Here is an 11,369-nt window from a genome sequence, read left to right as displayed (position 1 = left end):
TCTCCGTCTCCATCTCCCTCTCCATCTCTCCATCTCCATCTCTCCCTCTCTGTCTCTCTCTCTCCCTCTCTGTCTCTCTCTCTCCCTCCCAATCTCTCCCTCTCCATCTCTCCATCTCCGTCTCTCTCTCTCCCTCCCAATCTCTCCATCTCTCTCCATCTCCATCTCCATCTCTCTCCGTCTCCATCTCCCTCTCCATCTCTCCGTCTCCATCTCCCTCTCCATCTCTCCCTCTCCATCTCTCCATCTCCATCTCTCCCTCTCCATCTCTCTTTCTCCCTCTCCATCTCTCTCCCTCTCCATCTCTCCCTCTCCGTCTCTCTCTCCTTCCCAATCTCTCCCTCTCCGTCTCTCTCTCCTTCCCAATCTCTCCCTCTCCGTCTCCATCTCCATCTCTCCCTCTCCATCTCTCCCTCTCCGTCTCATCTCCATCTCTCCCTCTCCCTCTCCATCTCTCCGTCTCATCTCCATCTCTCCCTCTCCCTCTCCATCTCTCCCTCTCCCTCTCCATCTCTCAGTCTCTCTCTCTCCCTCTCCCTCTCCATCTCTCCCTCTCCTTCTCTCTCTCCCTCTCCATCCCTCTCCCTCTCCCTCTCCCTCTCCATCTCTCCCACTCCGTCTTTCTCTCTCCCTCCCAATCTCTCCCTCTCCATCTCCATCTCTCTCTCTCCGTCTCCATCTCCCTCTCCATCTCTCCATCTCCATCTCTCCCTCTCCATCTCTCTCTCTCTCCCTCTCCATCTCTCCCTCTCCATCTCTCTCTCTCCCTCCCAATCTCTCCCTCTCCATCTCTCCATCTCCGTCTCTCTCTCTCCCTCCCAATCTCTCCATCTCTCTCCGTCTCCATCTCCCTCTCCATCTCTCTCCGTCTCCATCTCCCTCTCCATCTCTCCGTCTCCATCTCCCTCTCCATCTCTCCCTCTCCATCTCTCCATCTCCATCTCTCCCTCTCCATCTCTCCCTCTCCATCTCTCCATCTCCATCTCTCCCTCTCCATCTCTCTCTCTCCCTCTCCATCTCTCTCCCTCTCCCTCTCCATCTCTCCCTCTCCGTCTCCATCTCCATCTCTCCGTCTCCATCTCCATCTCTCCCTCTCCGTCTCTCTCTCCCTCCCAATCTCTCCCTCTCCGTCTCCGTCTCTCTCTCTCCCTCTCCATCTCTCCGTCTCCGTCTCTCTCTCTCCCTCTCCATCTCTCCGTCTCCGTCTCTCTCTCTCCCTCTCCATCTCTCCGTCTCCCTCTCCATCTCTCTCTCTCTCCCTCTCCATCTCTCTCTCTCTCCCTCTCCCTCTCCATCTCTCTCTCTCTCCCTCCAATCTCTCCCTCTGCCTCTCCCTCTCCCTCTCCATCTCCGTCTCTCTCTCCCTCCCTCCCAATCTCTCCCTCTCCCTCTCCGTCTCCATCTCTCCCTCTCCATCTCCGTCTCCCTCTCTGTCTCTCTCTCTCCCTCTCTCCCTCTATCTATATCTCTATCTCTCTCCCTCTCTCCCTCTATCTCTCTCTCTCCCTCTCTCCCTCCCTCTATCTCTCTCTCTCCCTCTCTCCCTCCCTCTATCTCTCTCTCTCCCTCTCTCCCTCCCTCTATCTCTATCGCTCTCCCTCTCTCTATCTCCCTCTCCATCTCTCTTTCTATCTCTCTCCCTCTCTCCCTCTATCTCTCTCCCTCTCTCCCTCTATCTCTCTCCCTCTCTCCCTCTATCTCTCTCTCTCCCTCTCTCCCTCCCTCTATCTCTATCGCTCTCCCTCTCCATCTCTCTCCCTCTCCATCTCTCCCTCTCCGTCTCTCTCTCCTTCCCAATCTCTCCCTCTCCGTCTCCATCTCCATCTCTCCCTCTCCCTCTCCATCTCTCCCTCTCCGTCTCATCTCCATCTCTCCCTCTCCATCTCTCCCTCTCCCTCTCCATCTCTCCGTCTCTCTCTCTCCCTCTCCCTCTCCATCTCTCCCTCTCCTTCTCTCTCTCCCTCTCCATCTCTCTCCCTCTCCCTCTCCCTCTCCATCTCTCCCACTCCGTCTTTCTCTCTCCCTTCCAATCTCTCCCTCTCCATCTCCCTCTCCATCTCTCCATCTCTCCCTCTCCATCTCTCTCTCTCTCCCTCTCCATCTCTCCCTCTCCATCTCTCTCTCTCCCTCCCAATCTCTCCCTCTCCATCTCTCCATCTCCGTCTCTCTCTCTCCCTCCCAATCTCTCCATCTCCCTCTCCATCTCTCTCCGTCTCCATCTCCCTCTCCATCTCTCTCCGTCTCCATCTCCCTCTCCATCTCTCCGTCTCCCTCTCCCTCTCCATCTCTCCCTCTCCATCTCTCCATCTCCATCTCTCCCTCTCCATCTCTCTCTCTCCCTCTCCATCTCTCTCCCTCTCCCTCTCCATCTCTCCCTCTCCGTCTCCATCTCCATCTCTCCCTCTCCGTCTCTCTCTCCCTCCCAATCTCTCCCTCTCCGTCTCCGTCTCTCTCTCTCCCTCTCCATCTCTCCGTCTCCGTCTCCATCTCCCTCTCCATCTCTCTCTCTCTCCCTCTCCATCTCTCTCTCTCTCCCTCCTCCCTCTCCATCTCTCTCTCTCTCCCTCCCAATCCTCTCCCTCTCCCTCTCCCTCTCCCTCTCCATCTCCGTCTCTCTCTCTCTCCCTCCCAATCTCTCCCTCTCCCTCTCCCTCTCCGTCTCCATCTCTCCCTCTCCATCTCCGTCTCCCTCTCTGTCTCTCTCTCTCCCTCTCTCCCTCTATCTCTATCCCTCTAGGGGCGGCAGTGGCTCAGTGGTTCATGTAGGGGTTATCTACAAACCGAAAGGTTGGTGGTTCAATCCCCGGTTCCACCTGACCAAGTGTCGAGGTGTCCATGAGCAAGACACCTAACCCCAACTGCTCCCGACGAGCTGGGTGGCGCCTTGCATGGCTGACACCGCCGTCGGTGTATGAATGTGTATATGAATGGGTGAATGTGAGGCAACTATGTAAAGCGCTTTGGTGGCCATTCGGTCTGTGAAAGCGCTATATAAATGCAGTCCATTTACCATTTTTTTCTATCTATATCTCTATCTCTCTCCCTCTCTCCCTCTATCTATATCTCTATCTCTCTCCCTCTCTCCCTCTATCTCTCTCTCTCCCTCTCTCCCTCCCTCTATCTCTATCGCTCTCCCTCTCTCTCTATCTCCCTCTCTCTCTCTCTATCTCCCTCTCCATCTCTCTTTCTATCTCTCTCCCTCTCTCCCTCTATCTCTCCCCTCCCTCCCTCTATCTCTCTCTCTCCCTCTCTCCCTCCCTCTATCTCTATCGCTCTCTCTCTCTATCTCCCTCTCTCTCTATCTCTCTTTCTATCTCTCTCCCTCTATCTCTCTTTCTATCTCTCTCCCTCTCTCCCTCTATCCCTCTCTCCCTCTATCTCTCTCCCTCTCTCCCTCTATCTCTCTCTCTCCCTCTCTCCCTCCCTCCCTCCCTCTATCTCTATCGCTCTCCCTCTCTCTCTATCTCCCTCTGTCTCTATCTCTCTTTCTATCTCTCTCCCTCTATCTCTCTTTCTATCTCTCTCCCTCTCTCTCCCTCATTCCCTCTCTCCCTCTATCTCTCTCTCTCTCCCTCTATCTCTCTCTCTCTCTCCCTCCCTCTATCTCTCTCTCTCTCTCTCTCTCTCTCTCTCCCTCTCTATCTCTCTCTCTCCCTCTCTCCCTCCCTCTATCTCTATCGCTCTCCCTCTCTCTCTCTCTCTCTCTCTCTCTCTCTCTCTCTCTCTCTCTCTCTCTCTCTCTCTCTCCCTCTGTCTCTATCTCTCTTTCTATCTCTCTCCCTCTATCTCTCTTTCTATCTCTCTCTCTCCCTCTCTCTTTCTATCTCTCTCTCTCCCTCTCTCCCTCTGTCCCTCTCTCTCTCTCTCTCCCTCTCTCCCTCTATCTCTCTCTATCTCCCTCTATATCTCTCTCTCTCCCTCTCTCTCTCTCTCTCCCTCTCTCCCTCTATCTCTCTCTATCTCCCTCTATATCTCTCTCTCTCCCTCTCTCTCCCTCTCTCCCTCTATCTCTCTCTCCCTCTATCTCTATCTCGCTCCCTCTCTCTCCCTATCTCTCCCTCTCTCTCTCTCTCTCCCTCTCTCTCTCTCTCTCCCTCTATCTCTATCTCTCTCTCTCTCTCTCTCTCTCTCTCTCTCTCCCTCTATCTCTCTCTCTCAAATATACAACATCAGACGGAAGCTTTTGTTTTCACATCGATATCTTTATTTTAACACTCATTTCCACTCATTGGATTAATCGCATCCAAAATAAAAGTGTTTACATAATATATGTGTTTGTACTGTGTATAATTATTTTGTATATGTATATATTTAAGAAAAATTTGTTATTTGTAAAATATTTATGTTTAGGTTAAATTGTGTATAAATATATGTATACAGTATACACATGCAAATATTTCTTATATATATGTGTGTGTGTGTGTGTATGTGTGTGTATACAAAATAAATATACACAGTACACACACATATATTATGTAAACACAAACTTTTATTTGATGTGATTAATCGTTGCCCATCGCAAATTTTTAGTAATACAAATGCAATATATGTATATTTTTACTCCTCAACTATATGTTTATGCTGTGTTTTGGGGGATGTGTGGCACTTTTGCATATTTACCACATGATTAATCAACTACACCATTACCTTGCATATGAAATATTACATTTATTACATATGCAATGTGCCACACACCCCAGTTGGGAAATGCTGAATGTATTTATGCATGCATGATCTCTACTATGATTGGCTGCACGTGAATGTGGGCGGTCATATGTTAATGAGCTCATGATGTCAAATGTATATTCACATGAAGCTCAGAGAATGTCACACATCTTCTAGTTTGCATGTTTGCTGAGTCGATGTTGACATGTTGTTTATGTCTCAGTGGGATTGGGTTTGTTTATGAGCTGATTCTGATGTGAATGCAGAAGAGCTTCAGCGTCCCGACACAAGACACAATTTAAATACAAATTAGCCAGCACACAGAAACCAATAGCATTTGCATGAATTCCACTGGTGGGTCACATGATAAATGAGTCTGTCGAGAGGATGTTTCCTTTCATTTAAACCAGGAACAGGCACACACGCACACACACACACACACACACACACACACACAGGCACACACCGTTTGCACACACTCCCTCACTTTCGTCTGTGTGTAGAGAACAACAGATTGTTCATAATTCTTCTTTCATTTGTTAGTGCTGCATCTTTAACTGACTTATAATTAACAAAACTATAAAAAAAACTAACTTGAATTATAACATGCCTATATGCTAACAGATGACACTTTACAATAAGGTTAACAAAGTAACAATGAAAAATACTTTATTTATATTAGTTTGTTAATTTCAACATTTAATTTAATTCAGTTACACAGACGTATTTAAAAAATACAAACTCAAAAACTACTTAAATTAAATTAGTTAAAACTACCCTCGGATAATATTCATATTTATATTTTGAAGGCGTAACGTTTTATCAGTTCATGCTTGTGAATTTTGCTATTAAAAATTGTTACCATTGAAAAAAAAAGCATTATAATTTCTCATTTTCATTTTGATGTACTAAAATAACTAAAACTGTTGTTTATTGTTGTTGTTTTTGTCTCGTCTCACATCTTTTCATCATTTATTTCTTCTTGAATTAGTTGCATTTTTGCATTTCTTCTCCTTCAGAACATGAAATGGAACACAATCATTCTTTCACATAATTGCTCTGATATTAATGTTTTATCAGTTAATTGCAGGCGGAGCGTCGCTCCATTCGCTGACTTCTAATTACAACATGTTTAGACACGCGTTTCATTTCACACGCAAATCACTCCAACTCTTTACAGTGACAACACTAATACAGCATTTGTTCATCTTAATGCTAATCTCAACATTTACCAATGCATCTTTTTAAATCAAAAGTTATAGTATCTGTTAATATTATTGAATAGACCTGAACAATATTGATCAACTAATGTTAACAGAGATTAATAAATACTGTAACACATGTGTTGGTTATTGTTAGTTAATGCATTAACTATAATGCATATATGCGTTAGCTAATAAGACCTTATTGTTAAGTGTTACCTAGAAATTCATTTAACTGTATATTTTACTAAAGCAGAGTTTGTCAAGATAAACTTTTAAAGGCTTGTTTGAAAGTTGTTTTTATTTGCTCATTTGCATATTCATAGAACCGCACATACTAAATGAGGCAAGGGTGTCGAGTTAAATTCAATATTTAATGCATGAATATATATTTTTTTTAAGGAAAAAACGTTTAAATGTCGTTTTGGTGATGAGTTTTAAGGGATGAAATGATTTCCTAACCAGGGGACTTTAAATTACTATTATTACAATTTAGCAAGTGTGTTTCAAAAACCTGTGTTTATAGTCTATATTGACACGTTCTACCATCTACCATTTCCTTCCACTGTAGAAAAACGAAGTCAAAATATCCCAGAAACGGTATTTGCGATGACATTATTTGGAGCCAGAGGTCCCGCCCACACTCATTCGTTTGCCCACCGGGGGGGCGATCGAGACTCAGGGTTTATGAGCTATACTGGGACCAGCCACCGGGGGGGGGGGGGGGGGCGGGGGGGGGACGGTGGGCGATCGAGACTCAGGGTTTATGAGATATACTGGGACCAGCCACCAGGGGGTGAATGAGAATCAGGGTTTATGAGCTATACTGGGACCAGCCACCGGGGGATATCAAGACTCAGGGTTTATGAGCAATACTGGGACCAGCCACCGGGGGGCGATCGAGAGAGGGTTTATGAGCTATACTGGGACCAGCCACCAGGGGGCGATCGAGACTCAGGGTTTATGAGCTATACTGGGACCAGCCACCGGGGGGCGATCGAGACTCAGGGTTTATGAGCTATACTGGGACCAGCCACCGGGGGGCGATCGAGACTCAGGGTTTATGAGCTATACTGGGACCAGCCACCGGGGGGCGATCGAGACTCAGGGTTTATGAGCAATACTGGGACCAGCCACCGGGGGGCGATCGAGAGAGGGTTTATGAGCTATACTGGGACCAGCCACCAGGGGGCGATCGAGACTCAGGGTTTATGAGCTATACTGGGACCAGCCACCGGGGGATATCGAGACTCAGGGTTTATGAGCTATACTGGGACGAGCCACCGGGGGGCGATCGACAGAGGGTTTATGAGCTATACTGGGACCAGCCACCAGGGGGCGATCGAGACTCAGGGTTTATGAGCTATACTGGGACCAGCCACCGGGGGCAATCGAGATCACTTCTCAAGGTCAAGGTACCTTTTATCCTCTCTCATAGGAGAAATTTGTCTTAGATTAGAGAACTGTTGCAACATCAACCCACCAAAAACATCCATCATTCAAATATTAATATTCATTCCACATAAAACTTTCTTCCCTAAACTAAATAAAAACACTATTCTTAAATAAAGAAAATAAAAAGAGAAACACTTTTAGTTCATAAATGACCTAAAAAGCATGCAACTCCTATATTTATGTTACCTCTACTCCGCCAACAACACATGCAGTTGTATCACCAGCTTACTGGAGTTGCTTATTAATCAGTTTTGTCGACAATGGAACAAACGAATGTTTGTAGCGATTATGCTTGCGTAACGGGAGCCTGTATCTCCTAGCAGAGTTCATCAGCACATACACATGTGAAGGGTCCGATGAAATCTTATTGACCTGCTGTATCATAGACCTCTCAAAAATATCTTTTCAGGACGTTTGCTGCACACTTGGTTTCTACAAGATAACAGCGGGAGTGAAAGCATTAAATGTGCAAACTAAGGTTACTAGTAGCAGTGAATCACTGGATCACTGCGTTGACCAAACTAGCTGCTTCATAATGTTAAACAAGCCGTTTTCAAGCCCGAGACGCTGTGTTTGTTGTGCCGTGAGTGTGTAATTAATGCTGCACACAAACTCTTAAATTGTAGGGCAGTTTGTGTTAATTACCCCCTTTATCCTGAAATCTCAGCGTAAGTGAAAAGCTTCTGCTAATGAAGATGTAAATTACCCGCGCGGCTCTTGCATTGATTGAACACGCCTCTGTGATGGACCCGCATTAAAACTTAAAAGCATTGATATTTATGTACATTTACACGTTACATTTTCTCTGCGTGTGCATGATTTGTGTTTTCTGATGTGATTAAAAACACATTTTATGATGATTAGGTTTAATTGTGCTTGTAAATATGTTCCCTGTATCAGACGAAATTACTGCGGAAAACATTCAAACAGAGATAAAAGTGTTTTATATTATTTATTTATAATTGAATATGGCAGCTTGCTGTACAGAATGAATTAAAGCCATTAAGTAGAAATCATGTTTACAATGTTTATAGTCTATTTATTTCACTGTGATTTGAAAAGTGTGTTACTGTAAATGCGAATGTGTGTGTGTGTGTGTGTGTTCAAAGCAGCTTTACAGCTTTTCATGCCTTATAGTCACATTTATCTGATTACAGTTGGATGATAATAAAGTTACATTTTGAGACGATACAAACAATCATAGTTAAGATTTATATATATATATATATATATATATGTAGTATTACTCACTTTAAGATTGAACTGTTTGTAGATAAAGTTGGACATGCTTGTATACTACAGGTGAAACTCGAAAAATTAGAATATCGTGCAAAAGTTATAATTTTGATGATTATGGCTTACAGCTTATGAAAACAACAAATTCAAAATCTCAGAAAATTAGAATATTACATGAAATCACGATTTTAAATACAGAAATGTCGGCCCTATGAAAAGTATAATCATGCATATGTATATAGTTATATATATACTAAAAATATTAGTTTCACCTTTTAATTTGTATGACTGAAATACATGAACTGTTGCACGATATTCTAGTTTGTCGAGTTTCACCTGTGTATAACTTTAAATAAAGAGCTGGGCGATAATATAGTTACACTTTTGCGACGAAATAAACATTGATAGAGCCAAGATTTCCTATATAGTGTATATTTGGCTTTACATTGAGGATATTTTGTTGATAGGGTTTTTATAAATGCAGTTCAGCTTCATTTGACCCTGAATGTTTGTTTGTATATGCCTGTTTCTCATTTCACTCCAGTGTATTTAATATAACAGACGTTATCAATCTGTGTGAATCTCTGAGGGCGTTAAACGTCTGATCTGTGATCAGGATCAGGATCCCGTTTGTGTTTTACAAAAACAGGTTTTCTCATTAGAAGTTTACTAGTGGACACGTGTTGTGTTGTGTTGTGTTGTTGCGATTGGTCTGTCCACTATCCTGATGTAGCAACTACTAACTTACTTAACATGAGTTTTTATTAACTGATGATGAATTAACAGATGATCACTGGGCCAAACAAAGTTTTTGATTATTCTTTTGTGTTCAAAAGTTATGATGATGGGAATTTAACGATGTCGACCCCAAATTAGATTAGCTGCTATATTTTGGTAATACCTTAATCTATTGAAATGAAACTTGGTGCACTTAATCAGCACCATGATCTGAGGGTACATGCCAAATTTCAGAACAACGCCACCTACTGGTCATGAAAAATAGCTATTTCTGTTCAGAACTTAAAATCAGAGAGCATCTATTAAGTTGCACATTCACGGATGCTGAGTTAACATTTATTTTCCAGATTTCTTTGAAATATACTGTATTCCTTTTTCCAGCTACTACTACTCCAAATGTTTTCATATTCTTACACAAATTGGCACAGATGATCACTGGGCAGAAGTCTGAACAGAATTGCCATATTTTTTTGTGTTCAAAAGCTATGACGATGTGAATTTAACAATGTCGACCCCAAATTAGATTAAGTGCTGTATTATGGTAATACTTTAATATATCGAAACAAAACATGGTGCACTTCATGAACACCATGATCTGAAGGTACATGCCAAATTTCAGAACAGCGCCACCTACTGGTCACGAAAAATTTAAGTTTTTGTTCAATCAATCAATTAGAGAGCATCTATTAACTTAGTTTACACGAATTGCACTTTCATTGAAGCTTAATTTACATTTACTTCTTAGAGCACACTTATTACTGAATAGTAATCGGACCAGTTTTGGGGTCTCTAGGACCAACTCTATAGCGCCACCACCAGTTCAAAAATTCACTTTTCTCTTTGTTATAACTTTTGAACCGTTTGTTCTAGAAACAAAAGTCTTAGTAAACAATTCTCAAAAGTCTGATCACAATCAATCTCTTACATTAAGACTCCACACATTACTGTAGTCCCCATTTTTAAATATACTGTATATATACCTAAATTGACTGATCATTGGACAGAATTCCGATATTCCTTTGTGTTCAAAAATTATGATGATGGGAAGTTACCAATGTTGACCCGGAATTTTATTAGCTGCTATATTTTGGCAATACTTGTTTAATCTATGGAAACTAAACTTGGTGCACTTCATCTGCACCATGATCGAAGAGTACATGCCAAATTTGGGAACAGCGCCACCTACTGCTCATGAAAAATAGCTAATTTTGTTCAGAAAATCATAGAGCATCTATTTGCACATTAATTGATGGTGAATTATCGTTTATTTTCCAGATTTCTTTGTGCACTGGAGTGATGTGGACGTCCTGGAAGTGATGTCATCAGTCTGCATCAACAGCAGCTGAACCAAGCACACCTTCACAATCCATTACAGATAGCTTCAACCAAGGCCTTTTTCAACTAGAGCATATATTTTGATGTACATATCTATATATAACTGAGAACAATGTGTCAGACAGAAGCCACTAGAAAGAAAATACAGCTTTTTTTAATGGACAAATGCAGAGCAATAATTCCTCATGTATATTCAGGTGACCGTTGCTGGATTTGTATTGCAAATAATTTTTAGTTTTGTTTTTGTTGTCGTTGGTCGTACGGGATGTGCTCTCTTCAGGGTTTGTAACAAATAATTAATACATTTACAAATGTATGAATGAAAAACTGCTTATTTAAGAAATTTTTTTATACCTTGAGATAAAGATGTGTACATTTCTTGCATCATTCTAGAGAAATAAATGATTATATTCACAAATATGCTCTTATGTTTTTACTTCTACAGACATTTACATTTTATTCATATCTTGTGATTTTTGGTCGTGTATCTAGCATGACGTTGATTCTCTTTGATGTGCGTTTAATCTCTTTATGAAATGCTCTTATTTTTAAATGCCACTTATATTTGTTGAAGAAATTATTCAGTTGCAAAGCACGAAATTAGTCTGAAACTCATAATTACACGTTCTTATTAACGCTGCCACATCTGATTAGTGGCCTGACTGACTGGAGCTGATTTAAGGAGGAATGAATGAACAAATCACAGTATCGTAATGAATTACAATTCATACCCGTTAA

At 42.7% G+C, this 11,369-nt stretch overlaps 1 protein-coding gene across 1 annotated transcript in view; it reads left to right on the top strand.

Annotated features, from left to right (window-relative positions):
• mbd2 (methyl-CpG binding domain protein 2) overlaps window positions 1-11,049 on the top strand; it is a 73,557-nt gene extending 62,508 nt beyond the window's left edge. The window contains exon 7 of the mRNA XM_077223027.1: window positions 10,572-11,049. The gene's annotated coding sequence lies outside the window, so the exon portion shown is untranslated. The remainder of the gene's footprint in view (window positions 1-10,571) is intronic.
• The last annotated feature ends 320 nt before the right edge of the window (window positions 11,050-11,369 follow it).

Source organism: Siphateles boraxobius, unplaced genomic scaffold (assembly GCF_051911475.1).
Source record: "Siphateles boraxobius isolate OS27281-9 unplaced genomic scaffold, OSU_SipBor_1 120, whole genome shotgun sequence".
In the NCBI taxonomy this organism is placed as follows: Eukaryota; Metazoa; Chordata; class Actinopteri; order Cypriniformes; family Leuciscidae; genus Siphateles; species Siphateles boraxobius.
This window is presented reverse-complemented; position numbering and strand designations above follow the sequence as displayed.